This window comes from Struthio camelus, chromosome 15, assembly GCF_040807025.1.
Source record: "Struthio camelus isolate bStrCam1 chromosome 15, bStrCam1.hap1, whole genome shotgun sequence".
In the NCBI taxonomy this organism is placed as follows: domain Eukaryota; kingdom Metazoa; phylum Chordata; class Aves; order Struthioniformes; family Struthionidae; genus Struthio; species Struthio camelus.
In genome coordinates this window covers 6,766,700-6,791,113 of record NC_090956.1, presented here as the reverse complement: position 1 = coordinate 6,791,113, position 24,414 = coordinate 6,766,700, and the positions used below count along the sequence as shown (strand labels likewise).

The window sequence follows — 24,414 nt, the reverse complement described above, 5'->3', positions numbered from 1 at the left end:
AGGAAGGGATGGCCTGGGGCAGGAGGCTGCCTGGGAAGGGCAGGGACACGGTGCATGGAGGTCTGGGAAGGGCTGAGCACAAGGGGTGTCCAGCCGCCGCTGGGGCTGGAGGGTCCTGGGCGCTATGGGGGATGTGGGCCAGGGTCCTGGCCCAGCCCCGCACCATCGCTGTCCCAGTTCTGCCCTGCCTGCCCAGTCTGCTCGCCCGGGCCATAGACAAGGGCTGAACCAGCCATGCGTGATCCCACCATAACCGGGCTGGGCATGGTTCAGCTTGGCTGTGCCCAGTTTGGCCCACAAGGGTTCCAGTTTGGGGGGAGGGGGCGGCTGTCACGTAAACATGGAGACACACACATAAATACAGATACACACCGACTCCTGCACCCCCAGGCACAGCCACACACTCACCGTCATAAATACACACAGACACACGCACAGATAGATGCCCCCCCGACATACTCCAACGTTCAGTCACTCACACACACGGAGTGTCACCCACACGCCCACCCACCCACGCTCCCACTCCCACCCATGCACACCCACTACCCCCGGCTCTCCCCCGCTCTCCCCGGTGCCAGCCCGGCTCTGCCGGAGTGACTGCGCCGTGACTGCCCAGCTGGTCCGAGCCGAGCCGAGCCGAGCCGGGTCGTACCGCGCCCAGCCGCGCCGAACCAAAGCGGCCCGGGCTGAGCCGGGCTGCACTAAGCCGACTCGTGCTGTACCGAGCTGAGCGGAACCGAACCGAACCGAGTCGTGTCGTGCCGAACCGGACTGTACCGAGGCAAGCCGGGCCGTGCCGAACCGCACCGTGCTGGGCCGAGCCGGGCCGCAACGAACCGTGCCGAGCCGGGCCGCACACCTGCGGCCGGCCCGCACCGCCGAGCCGAGCCGAGCCGAGCCGAGCCGAGCCGGGCCGGGCCGGGCCGTGCCGTGCTGATGGGAGCCCCCCGGGCCTGGCAGGGCTGCCCGGCGCCGCCTGCACGGGCAGGGCTCTCCGCCTGACGCAGTGAGGAGCTGCAGCCCTTCTCTTCTCTGAGGCCGACTCCAGCGCTGGGATTTGCTCGGCTCCGGCTGCGTTTCCCTGCCCGCCTCCTGTCCCCGGCCCGCCCGCCTGGAGGGGCGCGGGGAGCCGCAGCCGCGGGTGCGCCCGCCGCCCCTCACCGCGCCTCGGGGCTGGGCGCGCCGCCGAGTGCTGGGAGCCGCCGCCGAGGCAGGTAGGTGCGCCCGCAGCTCCGCCACATCCCGGCCCGGCCTCCGCAGCCCCCCGAAGCCCCTCGCAGCCCCGGCTCGGCAGCCCCGGGCCCGGCCGAGACGCCCCCCGCCGCCGCCCGGCTCCGCTACCGGCAGCGAGCGCTCCCCGGGCGGCCCCGGCCAGCGCGGCCCCGCGCGGTGTCTCCCGGCCGCGGCGGCGCCCGGCTCTTCCCGGGGAGCCCCGGGCACCCGGCGAGCCCCGCGCAGCTCCGGGTGGCCGCTCCGCGTCGCCAAACTTTTCGCAGCTGCAGCCGGGGCTGGGACTCCGCGGAGACTGGTGCGAGGCGGCTGTCGGGTGGGAACGGGGCGCCCCTTCCTCCGCGGGCGGGGGGTCCCCAGCCTTGGGGGGACCTGCTCTTGGTCCCTCTTTCCCCAGGGTGCGGGGGGGGGTCGGGCCCGGAGCAGCTCCCCTCGGCCGGGTTGGGGAGCCCCGCTGGCCTCCCGGTCTGTGCACCTCTGCCCGTCGGGGCTCCCCACTTCGGGGTGGCCCCACCGCCTGCCCGCCGAGGGATGCGCCCTCGCTGGGACAGCCCGGAGAGTCCCTGCGTGCTGCTGGGAAGGTTCGGTGCAACTGTTGCCTCCGGGAAGCCCCTGTGCTCCGGGGGAGGTGCCGGTGCCGGGCGGCCGTGTCCCCCCCCCGGGCAGGGGGCTTTCCCCGGGTGCGGCTCCCTCGGCATCCTCTCTTCGCCGCACGCCGCGCTGAGGGGGAGCACCCTCGCAGGGTGCTTCGGGGGAGCCGGGGTGGGCCTGGGCGATGGCGGGGGAGTGGGTGGGGGGCTGTGGCATAGCCGCTCCCCGGCTCAGTCCCCCCCCCACCTGCTCCCCGGGCTCGCCGATCGCTTCTGAATTCCCACGCCGCCAATGTGGACCTGCCTCCCCACATACTCTCCTTCATCGGCTATTTTTGTCCTGGCGGAACGTGCCGCACATAGAGCTTTAATTAAAGAAAATTAGTGGAGGAGGGTGGTGTCGGTCGGGGCGGGGGCGGCGGCGGGGAGCCGCAACCAGGAGAGGGCTGGCCCGTGGGAAAAGTCTCCGCGCTGGACCAGCCCCCGGCCCCGCATCCTCGTCCTGGGCGAGGGATGCAGAGCTGGTGCTGATGTGAACTGGACAGATGGAGGACTCCCATCGCACTGATTGCTCGGGGGAGTTGGCAGGGTACATGTTCGCTTATGAGTCTGAGTCGTTTTCGTGGTTTGAAAAAAAAAGGGGGGGGAAGCGTGTTTCTGCCCGGTGGATGTGTTGCGGCGTTAATTATAATGACAGATGTTGCTGTAAAGTTCCATCTCAGTTACCAAATTTTAGCTAAGCCCAAAGGACGGGGGCACTTGCCAATCGGCGGAGCCTTTGTTAAACAGCCGCCGGAGTTGCCAAAGAATTTTCTTGATTGCATTTTAATGAAGCGCAGATAATGATTCCCCAGCCCTCCCTCGGCCCGGAGCTGGGGACCTGCAGGGCGGTGTGAGGAGGGGTGCCCGGCTCTTCTCCCTGCTTTTGGGGTGGAGGGAAGGGGCACGGGGAAGGCGACGGGCCGCAGGATGCTGTCGGCCGGGATGCCGAGGGGCTCCGGCGGCCGTGCCGGCTCCCGGCAGGAGGAGGAGGAGAAGGCAGGGAGGAAGCGCCCTGCCCTCGCCCGGGGCTGCCCCCGCCTCCTCGGCGCCCGCCGAGACGGCTCGGGCCGGCTGGCGGATCTCCCTCTGGTTGGGGCTTCCCCCTCCCCCGGGCGCCTGGGGCTGCTGAGGAGCCGAGCAGGGTCCCGCCGGCCGCCCCGGCTCCCCGCCGGGCTCGGCGGTGCCGGGAAGCGAGTCCTGCCGCCGTCCCGCCCGGCGCGGTTCCGGGGCTGCCCCGCTTCCCTCCCTTCCCGAGGGTCCCTCTGGCAGGAGCCCTCCGCCGGGTCTTGGCCGAGCCAAGTGCCGGACACTGCGAGACAAGCGGTGACCTTGGGGACGCGAGGGTGGCGGGGTCCTTCCCCGCCTGCCGGTGCCCGCCGGCGAGCCCAAACGCGGCCGGAAGCCGTCCTGTCCCCTCGGCGGGGCGAGAGATGTGGGGCCGGCTCCGACGGGGCGGTGCGGGAGCGGGACCCCTCGCCAAAGCCCGGCCCGGCTGCGCTGGGGGCATGCACACCGTGTCCTCCCACCGCCCTCTCCTCCAGCTCTACCCAGCGCCTCGCAGAGCAGGAGAAACCTCCTGCCTCCACCAGCCCGGAGCTGGCCAGCATCAGCTCTCTTTCCCTAGCGCTTCTTGTTCAGGGAGGCTGGAGGAAGCTCTCGGCCGCGATGCTGCCCGCTGGGCTGCCCACTCCCACGCTGTGATTTGCGGCCACAGGAAAACCCAGAGCAGGGGGTGGATCCGGTATCAACAGGCTCCCCCGGTGCAGGGGCACCGGCTCCGCCGGGCTCAGCCGGGAGGCGGCCTCACACGCCTTCCCCTAGCCGAGGACTAACCTCCTGCTGCTTGCAAGATGCATTTCGTTGTCAGTTGGCACTATATTAAATATTTAGAAGTTTGCAGTAGTGAATAAAGCGATCATTAAGATAAACTGATGGCAATGTTTCAAAGGGGGTGGCACCGCCTATAGAAATGGCATGGATCACCGGGGAGCGAGCAGGGCCTTTCAGGGAGCATTTTAAATGATATCACCACAAATTAATGCGGCTCCGGCAGCGCCCAAATCCAGGCGCTGCTCTTCAAATTTTCGATGGTGTCTTTAAGGGGAAAAAACAGATCCAGCCGCCTTGCCTGGCTGGAAATTGTAACCTCGTGCCTTGTGCAGAGAGGAGTTTCGTCAATTCACCTGAAGTTTAGCACCTACAATAAAGCCCGGCGTGCCCCCGCCCTCCTCCGTGCTGCCTGGTCTCTGCCAGCAGCCCGGGAGCAGTCCCTGCCGGCCGCCCCGGCCCCCGGCCCGGCGGGCTGTGCAGGCAGCGGGGGCAGCGGCAGCGCCTTGCGAGCGCTCCGGGAGCCGGTCCCCGGCCACAGCGGGAAGGCACCGCAGGAGGGGGGAAAGGCGGAGACCCCCCCCCCGCTCCTGGAGAGATGGGGTGATTTAAAGGAAAGGTCGGAGCAAGGCTAAACTTCGGTGGGTAACCTGGAGAAGCGAGCATCTCCCGGGATAAAGCATCCTTCCCGGCTGGAGCAGGGCTGGGGAGGAAGGGGGGCAGGCTCGGGGCAGAGGTGTGAAGCCGTCGGCGGAGCCGGTGCCTGGCTGCGGCCCGGCCAGCCCGGTCTCCGCTGCGCGGCTCCGCGGCGGCTCGTCCCGGGCCGCGGCTCCCCACGCCCGGGGCTCGCCGGGCTCGCTGTCTCCGGATTGAGTCAGCTCTTTTGTATGCCGCTTGAATCGGCCAGCTGCTTTGTAGAGAGAGGCTGAGATCGTGCCGTGGGTACAGAGAAAGGGAGAAATCAAAGCTGGGTATTAAAACGGGAGAGGAAGCACGGGTTAGGGTTGGAGGGGGGGGGAGGAAAGAAAGTAGAGAGAGCAAGAGATGGAGGGAGTGAGCTGGAGGCTGGCCGGGCGGGGGGCTGCAGGGCAGGCGGGTCCGCCCGCTCCCGCGGCGCAGAGCCACTTCGTGGCCGGCTGGGGCTGTCGGGGGAGGGGGCGGCGGGCCCGGGCCGCGGGACACTGTGGGCTGGAAAATCCTCTGAGAGAGAGAAATCAAGCCGGGGCGATGGGCAACGGCAGGGCAAGGAGGATGGGGCGGCGTTGGGGAGGGGAGGGGGGAACGACCCGCATCAGGAGTGCGGAGGGAGAAGCACGAAAAACCCCGAGGGCGACCCGATCACTCCGGTGATGGGCGCGGGGGGGAGGCCGATGCCCTCCCCACGCCGTCTCCCACGAGGGGAGACCCCCCTCTGTGGGGGCGCTCCCACGCGTGTCCCAGCCCGGCCGCCCCGCCGGGCTGGGGCAGCGCCTCTCTCTGACATGAGAAAGTGGCTGGAAAGGGGCGAGGCGTCACACGCTCTGCCTCCGGGAGGCAGGGAAACGCTGAGGGACCGATGGGAAGGCATGAATGAATGAATCTCCATAAAGAGCCCCAAGCAGCAGGGAGAGGGAGAGAGAGGAGGAGGTGGAGGAAGAAGAAGAAGGAGAGGAAGAGCCGCAGCAGGGCAGGCAGCAAACGTGCGACCGGCAGGTAAGGAGATGCCGGTTCCCGGACGGCAGCGCGGTGCCGGGGCTCCCGGGCCGGCTCCGGACACAGCCCGCCGTCGGGGCGGCAGGGAGGGCAGGAGCCGCCGGCACCGGGCGCCCCTGGGCAGGGGCGACCCCCGCGTGGGTTTTTTGGGGGAGGAGGGGGAGATCGGGGGATGTTTCCTTCCCTTCCTCCCTCTAAAAGGCGGAATTCCCCAAACTTCCCCGGACCCCCCTCCCTGCGGCCGCCGCGGCCCCGGCCCCGTGTCCGGCGGCTCCGGAGGGGCGTCGCTGGGGCGGGTGCGAGCGGCGCCGGCAGCGGGGCAGAGCCCCTTCCCCGCCCGCCGCCGCCTGCAGCCCCCGCCCCCGGGGCAGGGGCCGGCCGGGCTGTGCTCGGCGCTGCACGCTGCAGCCGGGGGCAGCGCCCGGGGCAGCGGTGCCCTTTCGCGGGTGAGCGGGGCGGCAGCTCCCCTGGCGGGGACCGGCGCCGGCAGCGGCACCTGCCTCCGGCACCTGCGGGGGGCCACGGCGGCAGCCCCGAGCAGGGCCCGGCCAGCCGGGTGGCAGTGCCACTTCCCCGGCCTGAGATCTAGACACCCCCCCTGGGGGGATCCATCCCCGGGGGGTCCCGCTTCTGCTCCAGCCCGTTTGCCTTGGGACAGAGAAGGTGCGGTGGGGAGCTCCGTCTTGATCCCCTCTTCGCCGCCACGTCCCTGCTGTGATTACGTAAGGCAGAGGCGTGTGTGGCCAGCGCTGACACGGGCAGAGGGATGGGGGATTTCGCCGATGGAAGTCCAGAGCTGTGCCTGGCTGGGCCGGCTCCCCTCTGCTCTCTGCAGCTGTGCTGGCCCTGCTGCCCATGGTGAGGCACGGCTTGTCCTGCGCCCTCCTCTCCCACCTGCCGTCCCCTGCTGCTGCAGGCAGGGTGGCCAGGGGGACAGGTACATGTACATACCCCCTTCTGCTGCCCTGCAGCCCGCGCTCTGGCTCTCGTGCAGAGCTACCTTGCACTAATGTTGTTTAAAAAAACGCATCCCTGTGCATGTAACACTCGCTGCACACACGCACAGACACACACACATACGCATGGGTTAGTCGATGTAGCAGCCTTGCTCTCGCAGACGAGACCACTCCAAAACAATACGCACGGGAAGTGTTTGCACACAAACACACGCACGCACCGCGGTGGGTAGCACGCTCGTCGTGCTCTCGCATACGCTCCAGCCCGCGGGGCTGCCCAAGCTGTGGGCGCGCTCATGTGTGCACACGCTTGCACAGAGGTGGGGTGCGCTCTCTGTGCATACATGTGCACAAGTCGTCCTGGATAGCTACGTCTCCCACCTTGCGCCGGTTCTGATCCCTGGGGGTTAACACCGGGAAAGCTGCAGGCCTGGCAGGGCCGAGCAGGGCTGGCTGCGGTGGGCAGCTCTGCGGCTACGCGCTGCTTTCCTCGCCCCGACCGAGGTGCCCTGAGCAGGGATCAATAATGCTTTTCTGATTGGCTTCAATTCCCCATTCAAAGTAGTCACTGCATTAGGACTTGATTTTTCTCCCCTTTGACTCCCAGCCAGATTAGATTGTGAATTTGGCTCATTTCAAGCAACTGGGGGAGGGAAGAGTCATACAGCGCGCGCGAGAGAGCTGAAATATCCTACAGGATCCCCTGGAGAGGAGAGAAATCAGGTCTAGATAAGAGCTTGTTCTCCCTGTCTGGCTAATGCTTTTCTGTTTGATGATCAGAAAACACAAGATCTAACCTCTCACCAGGACGGATTAACTATGAAAGGTCAGGCTTTTGGCTTGTTCAAGGTGCAAGGTTTATTATTATGAGCAATGGATTATGTATTTCAGTTCTCCCATCCTATGCTAAATATAGGATTGCACAGCGCATGCAAACAGAAAGACATGGTCAGTGCTTCTGAGATTTCTGAGTCAAACTCCGGATGTTAAGCTGAGGTCAGAGAAACTTCAAACCCTGGCTACAATGGTGACAGGACACTCGATCCGTGGCCTGACCAGGGAAAGCCCAGGGCTGTTCTTGAGATGTCTGTCCTGCCTGTTCCTAAAGACTTAACCCCATCCTCGGGCAATTTTTTCCAGTGCTTTTCTGTCTTCATGTTCCTCATGCACGCGCTGGGCACACCGGGACAGCGATGGGTTGCACCAGCGAAGCCCTGTCTCCCTCTAGGACACAGAAACAGGGGGCCAGGGCCCAGGACAGCTGCACTGATCCAGGCTCTGAGTCCTGGCCTTCCTGGAGTTTCATTGCTGGCTGCCACGGAGCCAGGATTTCACCCCCAGTGCTGGCGAGGAAAACCACAGCCAGCACAGCAACCGCCCGCAGCCCGCCCAGCTGCTGGCACTCAGTTACGGAGCTGGTGTTAGCTCCAGGTGTAGCTAAAGCCTGAGATTATGCTGTTACGCAGCAAAGGGCGCTGTGAAACACGGTGGAGCAGAAGGACTTAAAAGGAGCTGGTGCAAGGCAGGAAAGAGCCTGGGAAAGTGAGGATGTGGGGCTGGTGGCTTGGTGCAGGTAGGCTCTGTCTTCTCGAGCTGTTTATGGGGTAAAGCTGGCAGTGCAGGGGGGCAGCTGGTGTGGTGGTCGGCTGGGCTGGGACGCGCAGTAGCTCTGCGGTTGGGGTAGTGGAAGGGAAAGCCAAGGGAGAGGTTATGCGGTGGCATAGGCAGGGAGTGCAGCCCAGTGTGGTGGTGTGTGTGAACTTGTATGGCTACTTGGGGAAAAAAGCTGTTTGGTTTTGTGTTTTTTTTTTTTTCTCCTTTGAGGTGAGGGGGCTGCAAGGCCTGGGCTTGGGGTGCCTGTCTGACAGACCCCAGGGCAGAGCCCTGGCTCTCTGCAGCTTTGCGTGGCCCCTGTTTCTGTGCATAGGTGAGACAGAGGTGTGATGGTCTGCAGCAAGGTGGTGATGATGGGGCCCAAGAAGGCTGGTGGTGGGGGGAGGCCCAGAGCAGGGCTTGGTGGGGTGGCTGCAGAGCCCTGTGTGAGGAAGGCAGTCTGAAACTGTGGATGAAGGAAGGGTGCAGAGCTCTAAAAACAGAGGGAGAGATTGCTGGGGGTGACACAGGCAGTGGGGACCTCGAGGTGAAGTGGTTGGAGTGGAGACCCCAAGTCTTACCCTGTGTCTGCTACTTCCCTGTGGAGAGTGGTGTCAGCTGGGCTGGCTGGAGCTGGGAGCAGAGAAACAGGTCGAAAAACTTGAAATATGTGAGGTGTAGCTTGATCAGTGAGACGGTGAATATAATGTATAGCACATAGCGCTAGGGGGTCTGGGTCCCCAAGGCACCCCTGTAATAAATAACACTAGGAAAGAGGGTGCAAGGGTCAGCTCCAGGTGAGGAGCTGGGGCGGGAGAGCTGGAGAAGGTGGTGCTGAGGGCTCAGGAGGGTATGGGTCTGTGTAAGGGGGCTGGAGAGACGGGGAGGACACCCGGGAGGTGGAGATGGGAGTTGATTTAATTAGGACAGTAATCTAAGAGAAAGCCACATGCATTGGGGTGGGGGACCCCCCCCCCCAACCCCTCAATCGGGAGGTTTTCAATCTGCTGTTTGGATCAGGCCTCTGCACAGCCTGGCACGTTCCCCCATGCAATGCACTGTCCGAGGTATAAGTCAAGATGACACAGTGGCCTATGAAATGCAGGTTGGGAGGAAAGCCCCAAGTGGAGACGAAACAGTGGCAAAGCACCTCTGGGAGCATGGCATCCCACGTCCCTCCTGGGAGCCTGGGCACAGTCCCCCCTCGGGCCGTTTGGGGACCGAATGGTGGTGGGATGGGAAAGAGCAGCTCCGGCGAGGGCGAGCAGCGGGTGTGCTGGGAGGGTGCACAGCGCTGGTCCTTCCCCCCCCCCCCCCCCCCCCGCCCCCAGCAGTGTTTTTTCCCTTCCTGTAGCATTTCTTTAGGAGTTGGACAAGGACAATCTCTAGCTCGCTCGTATTTTGAAATCAGCAGTAATGAATGTATGGAAATGTATGTGTTTTACTGTATCAGCTGCTGTCAGCTTTTAGCTTTATTACAGTAAGTGCATAGTTTTTTCTGTGGGCCAAATTCATTCATTGGATTTAATGGAGTTAAACTGCAGGCAGATTTGGCAGCTTGTTTCTGTGTATATCCTTGTAAAACGGACAGGCAGAGATAATAAAATTTTACACTTTTATATGGTATCTCTTACGGAAAAGACTTTCGGTATGCTTTATAAATGGCATACATATTTTGTTACAGTATATGCTTATACCTAAGCATAGGATGCTTTAATGCTGCCTCTTTTTCCTCTCCTACAGCTGTGTGTGTATCACCTCAGATATGCTTGCGCTATTTCTACATACTGTTTCCCTTGCAAGTGTCTCTAGCAGTTAAACAATTTCACTGTATTTTTTCTTTGCTTTTGTGGTGTATTTGTTTATATCTCTTCCTAGAAACCCAGGTGTACTAAAAACCATAAGCCTTGCTGTGAAGGACTCAAAAGGAGAGAAGACTAACGTATGTAAAGCCTCTTGCCGAATACTCGGAGTGCTAGTAAACTACCCCAGCTGCAAGCACGGTATCTCTGGACCTTTCATGGGTACAGACAGCTGCTGTGAGACCTTTTGAGGGGCTGTTTTTTTGTTTTGCTTGTTTTCTCCTTTTTCTGGGATGTGGTTCCCCCGTGTCAAGGTGCGACGACACCAGTCTGCTGACTTCTTCTGGGTCAGGCTTGGCTACTGCTTGCACAGGGCCTTTTCCCGTGTAATGTGAGGCAAAGCGACACTTGAGGCTGCAGAAAGAAATGTATTTCTAGAACCTGGATTTGGGCTTTTTTGGGCCCTAAACCAGTTAGGCCCAGATGGTGGTTACTGGACACAGGGAGGGGAGGTGCCTGAAGGGCTAAACTAACTCATGCAGCTTTGCGACTTATGCCATGGTCATTGCTGCCCCGCAGGGAGTATGCGGGTGCATGATATTGAGGAGAGAAGATACAGATACACAGGATAAAAACAATTGTGAGTGGCAAGGACATAAATATATCTGGAGATTCTGGTGATGTTAAAATAAACTGTGGGCAGTGAGGTGTGAGATATGTGATGTCAAAGGAACCCTGTAATGTATTTGTATCTCTGCTCAGGATTTGCTGGGGTTTCTGAATAATCTATTAATTCAATTACAAGTTCTTAATTAGTGTTTGTTCAAATTAGAGCCGCATTGTTAATTTACTTTTAGTGCCTCTTACTTTTATTTTGCTTGTGTTACGGATTTCAATTTTGATTCTTCCCCCTCCCCACCTTGAGATGCATAGCACATAGCTGTGATGTTCAGACCACAAACTGTGGCTTCTTTGATAACATGGACTTGAACATTATGAATATTTCTATGCTAGCAGGCTGCACTGTGCTGACCCAACCCCCCAAAGAGGGAGACAAATGTAGGATGATCAATAACAGGCCAGGGAGCCTAATAAAAGCGAAAACCACTCGCCACCAAACTGCGCCTCCCAGGAGCGGCGAACACACGTCCCAAGCTTGCGGTGAGCAGGTTAGGATCCCCCCCCCCCCCCACTTCCATTTCTTCCTTTCTACGTCTTGCTTCTGGCCCTGCTTCTCTTCCTCCCGCTGCCCGTGCTCTCCTCCGCTCTGTTTGGAGGCGAGCGGGGCCATCTCGGAAGACCCATTCATCACCGCCCGCCAGCACGGGGAGCCGGCAGCGGCAGCCGCTCAATTGATTGACTGCGGCGGTGAGTGAGTTTAAAATCATTACGCTCATGAGAGGGCTTTTAAATATGACGAGACGGAAATCAAATCTGCGAGAAGCCTTACGAAGACGCGTCGCCAGCCAGCGCTGGGTAGGGAATCCCCTGCGGCCCCAGGCGCTGCCGGGCTCCGGTGTCTGGCCCCGCGGGTGTCCCCGAGCCAGCCCGGCGCCCGCGTGTCATGAGGGGGCAGGCTGCGGCGTGGAAGTATTTCACTGTAGGGAAGACTCTGTATAAAGCGGTCTATCTGCTGTCTGTCTAATGCTTTGCCTGAATTAAGGAGCTGATGGGTTAGGAAAACCTTACCTCATCTGGGTGAGGTAGATTGCTGTCCTCCTGTTAAAGATTGGGGGGGGGGGACGGGGACGGGGGGACTTAAAGGTTAAGACCCAAGTTTTCAAGTTTCTGCCATTAGCGAAAGCTACAACTAAGACTATTGTCTGTGTCGTTTTTCACTGATTATAGACTTGATTTTCTTTTCGGACGCTTTTCTCCAAAAGCGGTTGTGAGAGCTCTGTGGCTGAAACTCAGTCCTGAAGCGTCTCAGCTCGGGATTTGAGCTGTGCGACTTGCTCCGTCTTCCAGTGTGTTTGTGGCAAAACTGAGCATGGTCTGCTACAGCTCTCAGCTGTGGCTTTTATAACTCACAGCCTGTTCCTTCTGCTGGAAAAGACACTCTTGCCATTTCTTTCAGCACTGGCTGTTTAATGCTCCTTCCTCTTGCCACGCAGCCTCTGCCGCGTGAGGTTTGCCACGCAGAAACTCTGTTCCTCCAAGTGCTGGTAACTCCTGTGATTGCCTGCTGCTTGCAAAGCAGCTGGTTGCAGAGTGCCAGATGCACCGAGCCCGGCTCCTCTGTGCTCATACGAGTGCAGCTTTTCAGGAATGGCGCATTGAGCAAATGTCACTCCACCGCACCAAAATCTATCAAACAAAATGACAGCAACAGTAAGCATTAATCATTTGGTATCATCAAAATAAAGTTGTTGCAATAGAGCATGGTGAAAAGATAAATGTCTCTGCTCCATCTCATTGCTGATTTCCATTAAATACTGCCCATTCGCTGCAGGACTGTAGCAGCAGATGGTGATTGCGTGGCCCAAGTGCTCACCCTGTGACACTGTTAATTAACCTTTCCCTCTCCAGGCTGGACAGCTGGTGAGTTTAACCTCAACTCTCCCAGGTGTCTCCTTAGACTCGTGGAGTTTGGGTATCTCTGTTTACCATCCCAGTTCAGAGGGGTGTGGAGAAGTTAGTGAGACACAACTTGAGCGAGAGCAGCAGCGGTCAGAGTGGAGCGGCCACTGAAGGGACAGCTCCAGCTCAACCCTGCAGAGTTCTCAAAGCAAACAAAAGCAATTTCAAATCCTCCCCTGCAAAACTCCTCAAACCCTCCTCTGAATCAAGTTAGAGCAACGTGAAAAAGGTCATAAGCCAGCTCTGTGTGCTATTGTCAGGATTTTCTGAGCAGCTAACCTGGGGTGTAAAAACGCTGGCCTCTGCTCTACTTTGACCAGCCCAGAGCATGACTTGAAACCAAAAAGCCTAATCCTTGTGCTTGTCCTCCTGCCCCTGCTCATGACATACAGGTGCGGAAGCTACAGGCAGCTGCAGTAGGGTGACCAGCAGGGCACCCACTAGGGACTGTGGGACTGACTGTGACAGTTGGTGCTGCTGAGCAGATCTCCTCCGGGGGAAGGAGGAAACCCCTGCAGTAACATTGCTTTCTGCTGCCTTCTCTTGGGAGAGGTGCTGAAGAGCCATTTGCCAGGTCTGGCATGTGGCTGTGGGGACAGAGATGCTGCCCAGCCTTGGGAAGCCACTTCTGGTGGGGATAAAATCCAGAAGTTCAACCCTCCCTCCTGTGCTTCACGGCTGGGGTGCATGGTGAGAAAGCAGAGTGTCCTGCCTTGGTCCAGGCCCCGTGCCTGGAGCTTCGTCCTTTTTGCCCTGCTAGTGTAATTCCCTTGGGAGACCTTCCTTGGAGCTGCAGAACACATCAACAAATTTGCCTTTTGCATCTCTTCTGATGTTCAGAAGCGAGCTGGGTTGTTCCCTGTGTCTGGAAGGGGACTGTGTTGCTCGCTTGGCCTGGCTCCTATTTACGTTGTCTAGGAAAATGCTGAAGCGTGAGACACAGGAATAACACAATCATTCCGGAGGCTGTCTACCACAGAGGAAGAAAAGAAAACTTCAATAAATCACCACGTTTCAACAGCTGTCGCAATTCACAAAGGAGCAGAAAACGGACTGTGGAGTTTGTGTAACTGCTTCACATTTAAAGAAAGAAGGAAAAATAAATCTGTGAGCTGCAGTTCTTAAAACTTCCCAGAAAATACTCATGAGCGAAGCAAACATTGCCATTGAGATCAAAGATTGGAGATGTTTTTTTTCCACATTGGTGGTTTGAGTCAGTTTGCTAATCTTGAGCTTCACTCATTTTGCTAATCTTGAGCTTCACTCATGCTTTTGCAGAAAAGTTCTCTCCTACGTAAAAATCCTTTTTAGCTGAGGAATCATTTGTAGTTTAAATTCCATGTTTACTTTAAGGAAAAAAACCCAAAATTTTCTGAATGGCCTTTTCTTCATTCTTTAATGAAGAATTACTAGCTCTTGTTCTGATTCTTCCTTCCCTCCCCCCCAACCTCTATCTTAATAACAGAACCAGCCATAAGAATAGCGTCATGTTGCGTGTCTTTTGCTGTTTGGAGAACCCTTGCACTTTTTAATGGCAAACAGAGTAATAGGCTTTTCATTTTAATTAGCTCTGGCTAGGTTGGAAAACAAGTGCATTTCACTTGTGATCTCGCTCTTCTCGTTTATTTTGAAATGCTGGTGCCTTTATTTTCAGCAAGCAAAGTCTTAATTATCGTGGCAAATCCTGACCTTTTTTCTGTGGATTAGGCTATGAGCAGCTTCTCCGAGACAAGCCTTGTGGGGGTCCTTGGAGCCACTGAGCTAAAGTGATCTACTTTTCTACAAGCAGTGCATAAGGGCACAACCATGGGGACCAAATAGCGCTTAAAACCGGTCACCATCAGAGAGCCCTTGATAACTTTACAGGGAATCGTGCCCGGAGGGTAGGCAGTTGTGTTTGGTGGAGAAACCAAGAGCTGAAGTAATGTCTGGAGTTATCCAGGGAATCGGTGCTGGAGCTTGTGCTGGAGACTAGGTCCTTTGACATCTGTTTCTGCTCTGCTAGATCTATTTGCCTTCTCTGTCCCTAGTTTTGAAAAGTGAGGAAATTTGTGCTTAATTTTAAATGTACTCTTAAGTCTTGGTGACATCAGATTGATGTAAGCGTGTGCTGGATTGAGGCCTGTTCTCTTATGCATATGGATGCTCCTGTGCATACGCAGCTGTAAGTGCTTTCCATCTTTAGGTTTTTGCAGTCCAAGTGAGAGATCTTCCCTTCCTGCTTGTGAATGTGTCCTCTCTTCCCTTGCCACCATGGGTAGGAGCACCATGGTGCTCTGCTGGCCTCCACTGTGAGAACGTGGAGGTAACCTGTGGTGAGATCTGCTCATCTGTAGCACGTGGAGGACTCCCATGATTCTTTTCTCACTTGAATATACTCTTCAGCACTGTGCCCTACTTGCTTCTAAGGAGCTCAAATGAGAGCAACGGGCTTGCTGATTATTGCTGTATTAATCTCGGAGATCCTTGGAAAAGAGATGTGTTACCTAGAGTACAGGGGTGGCTTTACTGCACAATGGCTAAGGACACCTGGTCCCCTTACGCCCATGAACACTGGCCAGCATGGTCACTGCATCTGGTGTCAGACCAGAATCTATCCTATATCCCTATGGCAGAGTCCCAATGCCCAGCTCCAGTTGTGCTAGGTGCTGTGCAAACCCTCAGCCGTGGTGAGGTCCTGTCCCAAGGGACAGGAAGCACGTGAATCCTTGGGGAATGAAAGGCACCGTACGGAGAGTCTGGGTGCTGAATGAGAGCAGGACGTGGCTCAGGATGCTCTGAAAGTGAAGGCAAGGAGCTGGCATTTGGCAAGAGAGGAAGAGGTGAAATAGTCCTAGTGGTAGGCTGGGATTTCTGCAGTGGTAGTCTGAGTCAGTGTGAGCCAGGCTGGCTTCCCATTACCATCAGTGGAAAGGCTGTCCTGGTCCCCCACTGAGAAGTCGCAGCAAAAGGTTCCCCTCTGGGGATGGAGGAAAGGCAGGGGCTTGGAGATGTGTTGCAGAAATGCTCAGCTGGACTGAATATTGCCTGGGCCAAGACTGCAGAGAGGATTCTTGATCAAAGATACTACCCAGTCTACAGCCACCTGGCATTGTCTGTGGGGATGGGGAAAGGTAGGATCGGGGCAGCTCAGTGGCAGTGGTGGAGGACAGCTCTGTTACAGCCATGCTGAGCTGAACTCCTCTGAGGAGGCAGCAAAGAGCTGAGCTGAGATTCCAGTTTGGCCAGAAGGAGGATGGGAATGAGGAGGCGGAGTTGCAGAGGATAGCTGAAAGCAGAGTCGACAGCAAAAGCTCCCCAGGACTTTCTGCGTTAAAAGCACGCAATAGCTTTGTATGCCATAAAATCCATGCTGATGCCACAGCGATAAATTCACCCTTTGGCCAATGAAGTTTAGGTGGTATTGCTGAGTGCTTTGATCACCGTCCATCAAACAGGACAGAGTCGATGCATTTGCTAATGAAGCCGATGTCTGTGCAGAGCCTCCTGGGACCTGTGGGAGCTGGGCACAATGGCAAGGCGAAAGCCTGAGCGTTGGGGTAGGATCTCCTCTAAACCCTACGGTCTACAAGATTCCTACTAGCTTGGAGGTTTTGGGTCCTGTCTAAGCATTTCAGCAGGGAGTTATATGTCAGTTATGCCTTGTCTGAGCTTTCTCCAGAGGTGTCCCATCCATTTACCAGTGTGGCTTGTGCTACTGAACCTCAGAGATCTCACTGGATCATGGCCCAGAGTGAAGAAACTGCAGGTGGAATATATATTTAAAAAAAAAACAAAAAGAAGTAATGGGGAGATCAAGTCAGTTCATGGTAATTCCAACTTATTTGTTTTAAATGAGACAGTAATATATAAATCCTTTAAATATGTCATCTATGGAAGAGCTCTGAAAGAGGCTTGCAAACTGCATCCATGTGTAATGAGGGAGTGGCAGCGAAGGCTGAAGCCGTGCTGGCAAGAGGGGTTGGCAGCGGGGGGGCTCTCACCCAGCCCTGTTGACTCCTGGTGCTGCCGTGACCTGTGGGGGGCGGTGGCTGTGCCCCTCTTCTCCAGCTGCACCCTGGCTGTGTCTAGCTCTTCTGTGGCTTTTATTTTAAAGTGTTATATTTTAACAGAGTTGTCACAATGGCCAGGAAATGGAGTGCCTGGGGCCAGACCTTGCCCAGGACACCCCAATCCCTTCCTTGGTGGAAGATGGTGATGCTCCTGGTGGTTCTGCCTTTCCCAGTTCCTGCTTCTTGGCCTTTCCTCTCAAATACCCATGGGCAGCCCTGCAGATCTGGGATCCCCAGACTGGGGTCAGTGGGATTTGCCTAGCAGGGGCCAAAGCCCTTAAGCAAAGATGCCTGTTGTGTCCAGTCCAGTGCGCTTGCAACTAATGGGAGGATTAAAGTTACCCTCTAGTCAGTGGGAAATTATCAGCGTCTTAATGGCTGGGTTTTGTGGCTGGTGCCTGCCCTGAGGCAAGGCCCCATCCTGCTCCTCTCTGCTCTGTGTGCTGAGCACTCTCTCCAGTGGTGGTTGCTTCCTGAGAAGAGACTGTGACGAGGACTCCTGAGGTGCTAGCCTGGAGGTGGCTGAGAGCATTGCCATTGAGAGCCTGCTGACTCCTAAAGATGCTCAAAATAGGCCCAAATCTGAGCTGTACCCGCATGACCCAGTGGAGAGTCACGAGGTCACTGGTGTAACAGGGAGGAGAATTTGTCCTTCCACCTTTAAAAATAGCTATATTTTCTTTAACAGCACTTTCCTCAGGGCTGAGCACGGCTGCAGAAGGAAAGTGCTGCAGATCCATGGAGCTGCTTCCTGACGCACCGGTGAGCCTGTGCAGCACGACCAGGATGCACTGGGAGGGAGTAGGGTGATGCCTCCTCCCCTGCTTCACCCAGGCACTTCAAAACCCTATTTGTCTCTAAATACAAGCCAAAACAGGTAGAAGAACTGTATGGTTTTCTTCTTGTTTGTGAAATATTTAATTTTACTGACTTTCTATAGCCAGATTTAAATAGATGTTTCCTCTGTGGAAAGTGCTCTCTGATATCACTAAATAGGATTCTGTAATCTCCAGTAGCTAAAATGTTTAGTTAGGGTCCAAAGGTGTTTTTTTTTTTTTTTATCCCAACTCGGTTCATTCTTACTGAAGTGTAGGGTTTCTAGCAATGCGTGATTTGGGGCTTATCACTCCCTGTATTGCGTTCTGGCGGGAAGTGCTGTGAATACCAGCCTGGTGCTCGCACGGCAGGAGAAATGCATGAGTTTCTTCAGCTCCTACTGATGTGGAAATTTTGCAAAAGGTGTCTCCAGCTGCAAGGACTGAGATATGACTCTGACTAAGTTATAAGAAGAGAGAAACCTGTGTACAAAATTTAAATAGGGTTGTTGTGCCTTGGAAAGCCATCTATGATGAAAGACACATCCCAGGTGCTGGCCCACTCTGGGACACGCAATAGGTAACTAGGGCTCTCCGGCAAGCGGGTGCGAGGGAGATGCTGCAGCTGCTGAACCCCACGTTTTGTGGCTCTCTTGACTCTTCTAACTCAACTTCAGAGACCTAATTGGGATGCCCTGGTTTGGATATGGGTTGTTCTGGGCTGCCTGGAGGCTTGCAGGACACAAATAAGTGCTGGTGGGGATGAGTCAGCCCTCACAGGTCAGTGCCGGCTGCTGCAAGGGCCTCTCTCCACTCCCTGATTGCACAGGGAGATCAGGGGTCCTCCCCAGGCAGTCATCTCTGTCTCCATTCCTCCTATGTAAAAGCAACATTAAAGGTTGTCGAGCACAGGGATGCCATGGTAACTGCGGCTGTACCTGAGACAAATTGACTGTGGCCAGGGCAGGTGTAGCCAGGACAGAGTTTACCTTCCCAATTACAGCCTGCAGTTGTGCATGCAAAAAAAGGGAAGGCAATAAATAAAATGAGCTTCTGTTTATTGCCCTTAAGGCCTGTCCTTTAGATAATGAGCCAGACTGCTGAACCTCTTATTAAATAACATTATTTACCACTTCTCTAGAGTTATAGGTAGTAACTTGTTTAAAACGTAGCTCTGTATCGACGAGGGGCTAAAACCAGCACCACCTCCTGCCTGTGATTTGGTTCCTGCGGTAAAGTTGTGCTGGTTATTCTGGTAATGGGGCAGGTCCTTGCTGTGGTGAGCACTGCAGAGCAGAGCACTTCGATTCTTCCTCGACCCACTGAGCCGCCATGCGAGCCTGGGGCCCTGCACGTAGCTGATAACAGTTTGTAAGGCAATACTTCAGTGTTACTTAGTAAAAACATCCAACGCATTGTTCAATGAGCAGCAACATTGATTGAAGTGATATTTAATCCAAGGAAAGTACATGATACATAGTCTAGGATTCCTCGCTTATCCATCATATAATGTGGTTCATGGAGATTAGATATCCCTCCCGTAAAGTTGTTTGAGATCAGTGTTATTTGGTTTGCAAATGATTCTGACAAGGATGCTGAGTGCTATTGATTATCAATGGTTCTTTAAAAAATTACCATTATACTGCAAGTTATGAACCTTGGGGGTATCCAGTTATATGATAGTGGAAAGGTATTCGTGCATAATAACACATGCATCATAATAAATTTGATCTTGCTATGTAATGGAGATCAAAAGGGACATGATCTATGACCAACAGGGTTAGCTGTCTACCATGGTGTGTCCACAGTAACATGGTAGAATTGGCTGGCTGTTCATCATGGCAAAAAGTAATAATGATTAGGAAAGTGATTTAAAAAAAAGAAGAAAAAGCCCTTATTCTGATCAAAATCTCCCCAAATTTGATATTAGAATATGTAAATTGCTTCTCTAATTCATAAAGAGCTAAAATCCCTCCACCATTCTCCCATGCTCCACTCCAGCAACATCTATGAAGTGCTGTACAGATAAAAATCATGATGCCAAGCTAGAGGAATTTCTGTTTTTTCTGGATTTGCTAGAAAGCCTTTGTAGTTCTCATGGCCATGGCAATGATAAGAGTGCACCTGAAAGCCCTGCATCAGCTGAGTATTTCAATTCATCAGCGCCCTTGAAGCTGACAGAGGATGCTCGTGCTCTGTTGTGTGCTTTCATTCCTGGTGGTGGTGCAGACACCGCAGGCTCAGACCTGGGCTGAGCCTGCACGACCACTTGTCTTTCAGGCTCTTTTGGCGTTTCTCAGCGGCATGGCTGAGGACTGGAGACCTTAGAGTGTTTGAGAGGAGTCAAAGGGCTGCTTTGGGCTGGGGGACTTCAACAGTGTCCTTGGAACCTCCTCACCACAGGGACAGTGAGGGCTGTGACCTTGCCCTGGCCGTACCTCTTGGTCAGTTCAAGAGGTGCTTTCCATCATGGGATGGCATAGAGGTCTGGAAGGAAAATTAGACACCAGGTTTGCAGTAGGTAATGCAGGAAGGTGTGTGGCGCTGAAGTGAAATCAGATACCTTTTGCTGTGGCCATTCTACGCTCTTGGCATCCTGCTGCAAGTGCCAAATGACGGCAATGCAAATAAATGTTTTCCTCATCATGCTGCTGATGTACAGTAAAGCCCACAGATAGTGAATGCTGGCGTTTGTGCTTCTATATTATCGTGCTCAGCAGCAGCTGAACATGGAGTAATACACGTTCAGGAGCTGGTGCCAGCAGAAGTGTGTGTAAATCAAAGGGAAGGGAGGAACAGCTTCCCTTCTTCCTCCAGCACCTTCTTAGCATCCTTCCTCATGAAGTCATGCATTGCACCAAAAGTCATCAGGCTGCCAATGTGAAGGAAAAGCCATATTTTCCCTATACGCCAGCCAGGAGTGAAGTAGCCGTGGGCAGGAGAGATCCTCCAGAGATAACTGTTCTTTTTTGCCCTCTGTTTGTTTGTTTTGTCATGCTGCAGTGGGGATATTAGCACAGTAGCTAAAATTCCTTTAAAGACCTTCATCGTTTGATAGCATGGAACAGGGGCTGACCTAGGCCCCTACCCTGGGGAGAGTCCTTGTGCATCTCCCCAAATCAGCTCCTACTTCAGCAGCTCTCCATAAAATCTGCTAGGCTCTGGGAATTGTTCCCTCAGGCCTGAAGTCAGGATGGCGCCCCAGGACAAGGCAGCCAGGCTGTGTCCTGTTGCCTCACCTCCTTTGGGGAGGCTGGGGATAGCTCAGTGCTTCCCTTCCATAATGACACTTCCATAATGACACCTCCTTGAGCTGACACTGTGGAAGTGATTCTGAATATAAATACCAGTGCAGAGTAAATGCAGCCCTCTCCTTTCCCACTTGCAAGAGCGCTATCAGTGAAAATGCTGCCCCTTGACTTGCAATAAAGTAATTACTTTTCATGCTGTTTTATCAGTCCAAATTCTCCACAGGTCATCATGTGCTGTACCCCATCTTGTGACCTATTCACAGTTGTGCTGTGATTCAGGAGTAATCGACAGCTACAAAGCTGCTGTTTGTCATTAGGGAAGGGCCAAGCACAGGGAGGCTTTGGCTTTCCAATAAAAATGAAATCCCAGGGTTTTGTCAAAACTTCAGATATGGGATTCCCTGCTTATAGCGACAGTATCAAGTGCCGTGTTTGTGCCCTCCCTGAACCCAGGGAATGACGGCTCAGTTCAAGGCTTTCAGGGAGGGTTCCTGGGTTTTGTCGTAAAAAAAACTTCCCAGGCAGCCTTGGCTTGGGGTGTGGTAATGGGTGGGTTTCTCCATTCAAGCCCTAGGGAGCAAGCATATTGCATCATGAGGTGTTTTGAGATAGCCACAAGTTGCAGAGTTAGACCAGCCTAGCAGGACTTGCAGAACTGCTGGTGGCAGGGACACCCGGGAGTCTCCAATCCAGATTCCCCACTTGAAGCAGGACTGTTACCTGCACTAAGCCAGGCTGGCCTTAGCTTTGTCTAGCCAGGTCTTAAGAACCTCCCCAGATGGGCCTGGATGGAGGGACTGCTCTTCAGGTCCCCACCTGCTTGGGGGAGCAGAGGTACTTGGCGAGCAGATTTCCTTCTGTGACTATGCAGACCCGGATGCGAGGTCCTCTGGCACTGAAGAAAGGCAGAGAGGACTGGGGCTGGGGAGCAAGAGTTTTAGGGGACAAAGTAGAGGGCTGTACCCTGCTGTTTACTCGTCTTCTCTACCATGCCCGGCTGAAGGTGGGTCAGCTCACAGAACTGGCAGGAAACACCCTGATCTGGACACTAAAGTGCACTCGACCTCTACAGAGATGGGCACAGATGCGAAAGTGCTGGGAAACGAGATTTTTCCCAAAGTTAGCTTAATAGGTGGCCTAACCTGATGCCTCTGATCCCAACCCTCCCAGGAGGGAAGCTTCCTCTTCCAAGAACTCCTTAAATAGCAGGCATTTCAGAGTGACCTGAGAGAGGCTGGATCAGGTGGAAAAGAGCTGGTGCCTGTGTCACCCCTGCTGCACTTGGTTGTCTGGGACCCTCGAGTAGCAGATACGAGTGCCGTTGGAACTGTCATTTTATTAATGCTTTGTGGCACAGCCATAGTGGTATTTTATCACATGTATGGATTCTGTGAGCTCTTTTGATGCAGTGTTGCATCACATTTTATGGAAAAAATCAATGCAAATCAATGCATCGGAGCAGTGCCCTTCAGCCCGATATTTGGCTGAATCAGTACATCAAAGCTGATTTGCACAGCAGCCAAGGCAATGTGAACTTTAGGAGAGGTGACCGGGTAACACAGAGGACATAGGGGCAGCTCTAGTGTCACTGTTTTGTGCGGAGCAAGTTGGCTGGGGTGAACGTGGGGAATCTCTCCATTCCTTCTCCGCCCCCCCCCCCCCAACACCACAGAAATCTGAGTCTGAAGGGTAAAGACAGAACCTGACTTGGCTTTAGAGGGACTAAAGACCAGCATTGCTGGTGAGCTGTGGGTCAGGATGGTATTTGTTTCTCTTTGGAAGTGTTTGGCGGGAACACGTGGATGTGTGAGTGTTTGTAGGATCACCTTATCTGTTGTGGTGCCACCCTTCTCTGCCCTGGGCCATTGCCAGTGAGGACACAAGCACTCACATGGGGTCAAACACCTTCCTGCCTCCCCCCCTCCCCAAGGCATCTCCCCTTGGTGGTGGGTGGTGAGGAGAGTGAGATGGTCAAAGGAAACCTCAAGAGCAGCATGGCCCTGGTTGAGAGAGATTTGCAAAAGGCTTAATCTCTGCTTTTAGGAATTTTTTCTCCCTCTGTGTATGCTAGAGTTGGCTTTTGGTTTGTTTTTTTCCTCCCGTTTTTATAATGAAAATCCAAGTGGCACGCAACTGCAGAGATCCTGACGTTGGAAAGCAGCAGCCAGCGTGCACTGTTCCTTTGGAAAAAGGGATCCATCAAAACAGTTCCTTTTTGTCACGCTCTAATTTTGCCACCGATGGTTTATTTTTGTTTTTGGCTTTTTTTCACTGTATTCTTAAAACTTCCCTTTCAGGGCTTAACAGCTTAACCATTTCAAAATCATGCCAAACGGAAATGTAGCATACGATTTTCTCACTAAACATTGTGCTGATCTCTCAAATGTATTCTGGATTTGTAGAAAAGCTGCAAAAAGATGGGCTGAAAGAGGGTGAGAATTAGCACTCGGATGAGGAGCCAGGTCTTTGCGTGCTTAGAAAAGATCTGAGTAAGCAAGTGAAGTGCTCCTCACCACCTTCTTGCTCTGCAGCATCTCATATTGGCATGATTCACAGCAGCATTGACAGGCAAGAGTAGATAGACTTGTGCTGAAGCCTAGATCTTGGACATAGCCCTCCATCCTGAGGCTGATACAGTCTTTATCCAGCCCTTGAACATAGGTCTGAGTTCTTGCTGCTGGTTTCTGGGAACTGAATTATGCTCCAGGCTCTGCCACTGGATTCCTCTCTGGGTTTTAGCCAGTCCCTTAACCTCTTTGGGCCTCTGTCTCCCTTCCACAAGAAGGGGACAAAAGACCTTCCTCCAGCATCAAAAATAGCCTATTTTCTAGGCAGAGGCTCTTTGTGACTCTCCCCTGTAAAATGCCTCTTTCTCCCTGTTCCCTTGGTAAAATACAAAGGAGATTTGAATCACCATCAATGCTAATTTGCCAGACTTAGCAGGAAAACGTTATTGCTGATATGTAATGAATGCTTTGTGCTTGCACATGTCCTCCTTTAACACCCTGAATCCAGCCCACCTAGGGGTGCTGGTGGGTTCAGGGTAGGTAAGGGCCTGCTCCTGGTTTCCTCTCGTGCTGATGGACTGCTTCTGGAGGGAGCAGATGCTGCCTTCAGGAGCTGAGATGAGTGTCCTCGGGTCACAGAGACTGTCCTATCCCACGGAGAACTCATTTGTGAGGAGTTTCTAGGGCCTTCTGCTTGGCTCATGCTCTCCTGAGACCTTAAAGAGCTGGATTTTCCCAGGGAGGAAGAGGGCAAGGAGCATTTCTTGAAATGAAGCCTTTCTCTTAGGGCTGAGATAGGGACATCACCATCCAATGACAGGTGTGACAGGTCACTTTGCAGAAGTGGGCTCTTTCAGGCTGAGGCAGATGGTGACTAGGACACAAAAAAACCAACTTGGTGTTGCAGAGCTAGGAGGTTAGGGTGAGTTCTTTCCAAAGAGATAGGTAACTGAGAGGTTTTTTTTTTTTTTCCCTCCTTGGCTTTTTATGGTCATTCACATTAGAAGACCTTTGAGGAGAGGTTCCTCACTAGTTGCAGAAAATGGCCCTGAGCTGTGGAACTGGGCTTTGGATTGCAGCAGTCTCCATTAAAGATGCTCTGAGCTGGAATTTGCTCTTTCGTTATAGCTCTCGGGCTTGCTGAGTGAAGTGAGGGCTAGATTATTATTAGTAGCTTTAAAATTAATAATGCTCTTTGTAATGCTTAATCTTTCATTAATAATAAACATAATGCACACGCTGTGTTGTATCTAGACTAAGAAATGCCCAGGGTCTCCCAGTGCTGGGTAGCAGCTAGAGATAGTAGTAAGCAATTCCCTACTCTTTCTGCTGTTTTCCCCCAGTTTGCAGCTGTTTAAGTAGAAGGCCTGTCCCTAGGTTAAAATAATTCAGCTTTGGATACTACTTACAGATTCTTCCCTGGGACAAAACCTACCAAATGTCGCTCCTTTTGACCCTGTCATCTTGATGTGGGTAA

General features: G+C 54.5%; 1 protein-coding gene across 3 annotated transcripts in view; it reads left to right on the top strand.

Moving 5' to 3' along the window:
- Positions 1 to 1,042: 1,042 nt before the first annotated feature.
- The window catches only part of ELFN1 (extracellular leucine rich repeat and fibronectin type III domain containing 1), a 119,483-nt gene continuing 96,111 nt past the window's right edge, over positions 1,043 to 24,414 (top strand). Inside the window, exon 1 of one of the 3 annotated variants that reach the window (XM_068908803.1) lies at positions 1,043 to 1,214. The gene's annotated coding sequence lies outside the window, so the exon portion shown is untranslated. Of the gene's footprint in view, positions 1,215 to 5,273; positions 5,382 to 7,751; positions 7,911 to 24,414 lie in introns of those variants that run through there. The other 2 variants (XM_068908802.1, XM_068908801.1) reach the window with 2 other exon arrangements.